Source organism: Dendropsophus ebraccatus, unplaced genomic scaffold, assembly GCF_027789765.1.
Source record: "Dendropsophus ebraccatus isolate aDenEbr1 unplaced genomic scaffold, aDenEbr1.pat pat_scaffold_1719_ctg1, whole genome shotgun sequence".
Taxonomy (NCBI): domain Eukaryota; kingdom Metazoa; phylum Chordata; class Amphibia; order Anura; family Hylidae; genus Dendropsophus; species Dendropsophus ebraccatus.
The window spans coordinates 1-5,210 of NW_027209146.1; positions in this window are offsets into that span (position 1 = coordinate 1).

A 5,210-nucleotide genomic window follows, 5' to 3' on the forward strand; every position below is an offset into this window, starting at 1 on the left:
ATGGCCTTAAAGTGACACTGTCACCTCCTTTTTGCATTCTGACATTGCTACACAGGTGTAAAGGGTAAATTTTGCGTTTTTCATACCTTATTTTATATTATACGTCATGGTGCTTGTTCAAGTAAAAAGTCATCTTTTATCAACTGCAGATTGTGTTAAGTGGGCGGGGCCTCGCGCCACTTAGCCCTGCCCACAACACCACAGTTGCCCCCCGCCGGCCATTGGAACAGGCTGGCCGAAAGGTCTAGACCACACCCCCTTTATGTCGGCCAAACAATGGGTGTCAAGGGGGCGGGGCTGATGTGCAGTTGTGGGCGGGGCTAAGTGGCACTAATGCCGTAAGGCCACGCCCACTTAATACAATCTGCAGTTGATAAAAGGACACTTTTTACTTGAAAAAGCACCATGACGTATGATATGAAATAAGGTATGAAAAACGCTAAATTTACCCTTTACACCTGTGTAGAGATGTCAGAATGCACAAAGGGGGTGACAGTGTCACTTTGAGTCTATGGAGCCCATCTCGTCCAGCTAGACAGAGATTGCAGTAAGCTGGGGAATGAATCTCAATTCTCCAGGCTCTATCTAAAGATTTTTTTTTTTAAATGACAGGGACATTTTAAGCAATTTAAGTGCACTTTATTATGCATGTTTAATTTAATAAGGAGAGGGGAAAAGTTGCTTGTGGACGTATTAAAGTATAATATGCCCAATCCCTCTTCTGTCATCTGCTGTTAGTGGGCAGTCAGCCCGCATACATCTCCCTGTTTAATAAGGGTTGGTCAATGGCTGATTGCAGGAAAGGGTTGCATGTCTGATAGGGCCCCATTAGGGTGGCTTTACACAGAGAGATTTATCTGCCAGATTATTGAAGCCAAAGCCAGGAACAGACTATAAACAGGGAACAGGTCATGAAGGAAAGACTGGGATTTCTCCTCTTTTCCAATTCATTCCTGGCTTCGGCCTCCAAAATCAGTCAGAGAAATCTCTCTGTGTAAATGCACCATTAGACGACCTGAGCCTACCTGTAAATGAGTGCAGATCTCAGTGATCAGAGCTTGTTTATAGAGTCTTAACAAGGCTCTAAGATATATTGTGGCAGATGTATAAACTACAGGAACTTTACCAATGTATTTTAACTTGTAGTGTTTAATATCTCTTAGTCTGTCTTTAGCTTCCTGAACCAGAAAGTCATTATAAAGACATATACATTATCTGTGATAAAGTCATAGGCTATGTTCCCACACAGTATTTAGGTCAGTATTTTTAACCAAAACCAGAAGTGGGTTGAAAACACAGAAACTGTGTTCCACTTCTGATTTTATCTACAAATACTGTCTAAAATACTAACAGAAACACTGGCCAAAATAATGCGACCAGTTTATGAAAGCAAATGCAATATTTTATTTCTCATTTACTATGGAAATTTGGTATATTTATTTATTTTTTTATTTCTGTCAGGCTATGTTCACACATAGGGGGAGATTTATCCAAAAGTAGAATTGTCTCAGTTGCCCCTAGCAACAAATCAGATTCCACTTTTCATTCCTCACAGTTTCTTTGAAAAATGAAAGGTGGAATCTGTTTGGTTGCTAGGCCAACTAAGACAATTCTACTTTACACCTGTTTCATAAATCTCCTCCTATGTGTGAACATAGCCTCACAGTAATGGAAAAAATAAATATACCAAATTTCCATGGTAAATGAGAAATAAAATATTGCATTTGCTTTCATAAGCTGGTCGCATAGACTAGATATCTGTCTTCAGCCCAAAGATTGGAGTCATAATATAACTGTGTAGATGATTGATAGCATGCCCTGATGATCTCTTGAGATGGTCTGGAGTTGATTCACATGCCGACAATTTACACGTTTTCTCCTTTCTCATAAACAGGGAAGGATTATAACCCTGTTTCTTGTTCAATGTCACATATTTAAGGCTGCATTCTCACATCCGTAGGGCCATCCATAGCCGCAGACCCATACCAAGGACAGTACTGTGGAGGTGCATCCGCAACCGCCTGTAACACGTACATGCATGGGAATGAGGCCATTCAAATTAATGGGTCCATATTACCGACGTGTAAGTGTGTTTTTAACTCATCGAAATGTCAAAGTATATTAATGTAATGCACCCAAACAATATAAGCCTATGGGCTCATGCCTACTGTAATGTAAGGATCCATAATATGATGTTCATAGACTGTTATGGGCCCATGCTAAACCCTTTATGTGCCATTTATTTCATAACAACCACGTATTGATTCTTCTTTTCTCATGGAATCCATATGAAATTAAATTGTGACATATTCTATGAAAATCTGCATAAAAATCCATGTGAATTCCACATCACAATCCACAGTCATAGATTCTGCTTTGGACATGCCTTTAGAAGAAATTCAATTAAAAGAAATATGCCAGCCTATTTTCATCATATGAGCTACAGAACGGGCTGGACAGATAATAGGTTATATAAAATAGACATACTGATGCCACAGCGTTGTACTCAATCCATAGATATCTGATATAATCTACCATATTTTCCAGCGTATAATGCGACTGTGCGTATAAGACGACTCCTGAGAAGACATAGAAGATTGTCAGGGGTTTGCCTTATACACCGGAAAATGTCAACCCCTGCCTGTCCACAGCCCTGCTGCGGTCAGGCAGGGGTTAACTGCAGCTAAATTTGAAGAAAACAAACAGTTAACTCACCTTGGGCCTATTCCCGGCCTCCGCGCGTCTCCTGGCCCATTCCCGTACACTTACTGCGTCGGGGATCCTCGAAGCTCTCCTAAGTAGCCGAGCGTTTAATCGAAGAAGCTCGGAGACGCTCGGCTGCAAGGAGAGCTTCGGAAGAATGACAGAAGCTTCGGGTATTTCCGGAGCCTCTGTCATTCTCCCAAAGCTCTCCCGGCAGCTGAGCGTCTCTGAGCTTCTTCGATGAGACACTCGGCTGCTCGGGGGAGCTTCAGGGATCCCCAGCGCAGTCAGTGTACGTCACACTGCTTGTGTCGGGAACGGGCCCCAGGTGAGTTAACTTTTTTTTTTTTTTATAGTAACACAGTAAATAAGGTTGAAAGAAGACAAGAGTCCATCAGGTTCAACCTAGGGAAATCCTACTGTGCTAATCCGGATGAAGGCAAAACCCCTACGAGGCAGACGACAATAGCCCCACCACAGGGAGAAAACTCCCCCCCCGACTCCAATGGCGACCAGAATAATCCCTGGATCAATGTATCACCGGAAATCTAATGCCCATAATTTGTAATATTATATTTTTCAAGAAAAGCATCCAGGCCTCTTATTTAATGAATCGGCTATGACAACATCATGTGGCAGAGAGTTCCACAGTCTTAACGCTCGTACAGTAAAGAACCTGCGTCGATGCTGATGATGAAATCTTCTTTCCTCTAGACGTAGAGGATGTCCCCTTGTCATGGTTACAGACCTAGGAGTAAAAAGACCACTACAAAGACCTCTGTACTGTCCATTCATATATTTGAATGGACAGTACAGAGGTCTTTGTAGTGGTCTTTTTTGAGGTCACCCCATATGGTGGGGATGCATCCATTTTTGAGCTTCCCCACCGTATAAGACGACCCCCAACTTCTAAGAAGCTTTTTCAAGGTTAAAAAGTCGTCTCATATGATGGAAAATACGGTACTTTATTTGATTAACACAAATATCCATAAACAGGGGCCAAGTCACTCAGATGGCACAGCATCTCTTGCCTTCCTGCTCACGCCCACCTCTCCTACTTAAATGATGTTCAGGATTGGCTTCCAGAGGTGGGATCTGGAAACAGGGTTTGGCATTCGAAGGTGAAGAGGGAGGGCCGGAGGAGTGAGGAGGCCAGAGATACTACAGCATTTGTGCAGCTAAGCCCCACCTCCTTCCCACCAAGTAAAGTGGGTCTAAGGGTATATTCACATGAACGGGCTCGCAGCGAGATTCTCGCTGCGAGCCCGGCAGGTCCGGGCAGTTCCCATACACTACATACTTGTTGCGGTCTAAACGACCGCAGCGAGTATGTAATTCTGCCGCCCTTAACCCCTTCTGCTCCCGGCCGGCTCCCCCGCTGTAAGCATACATTACCTCTCCTCGCTGCACGGGTCCGGCGTCCTGCTCTCCCGTCCGGCCAATTAGTGTGTTGCCCAGCTGCAACCACTGATTGGCTGGACGGGAGAGCAGGACGCCGGACCCGTGCAGCAAGGACAGGTAAAGTATGCTTACAGCGGGGGAGCCGGGCGGGAGCAGAAGGGATTAAGGGCGGCAGAATTACATACTCGCTGCAGTCGTTTAGACCGCAACAAGTATGTAGTGTATGGGAACTGCCAGGACCTGCCGGGCTCGCAGCGAGAATCTCGCTGCGAGCCCGTTCGTGTGAATATACCCTAAATAGGTATCTGTGGAGCATGTATTATACTGCGGAATTGGAATGTCTGTCACATTTTCTATTATCTGTTTAACTGTATCTGTAGTTTATACAGTGAAGATGAGCTGACAGACTCCCTTTAATGTGTCACTCTCGTTATAATTTAATCGTTTAATCTTGTTCTGAATTTAAATCAACTGGGGATGTGATATAAAGCAAGTTTGCAATTTACATTTATTATTTTTTTTTTAGTTATCATGCTTTAAAAGAAGGCTATACTTACTTGTATCCAGGTCCAGTCTCCTGAAGGCAGCGTTTTAGTATTGTGCTGGTTGAAAAAAGAGACCAAATGCAGGAAGTCATGGTCACCTGTGCTCACAGAGAAGGCAGCCATGTGATTGATGGACGCATTTAGCCATGACACTCTTTACTGGCCTTGACTTTATGTGTTTAGTCTTTTTTTTTTCAACCAGCAGAAGACTAAAAAGCTGCCTGGACCTAGATACAAGTATAGCTTTGTCTTAAAGCATGATAACAACAACAACAAAAAATAATGTAAATTACAAACTTGCTTTATATCACATCTCCTGCTCATTTAAATTTTGAAAGTTATAACAGCAATGACACTATAAGTTATTACTAGAGATGAGCGAACCTGGAGCATGCTCGAGTAGATCCGAACCCGAACTTTCGGCATTTGATTAGTGGTGGCTGCTGAAGTTGGATAAAGCCCTAAGGCTATGTGGAAAACATGGATATAGTCATTGGCTGTATCCATGTTTTCCAGACAACCTTAGAGCTTTATCCAAGTTCAGCAGCCCCAGCTAATCAA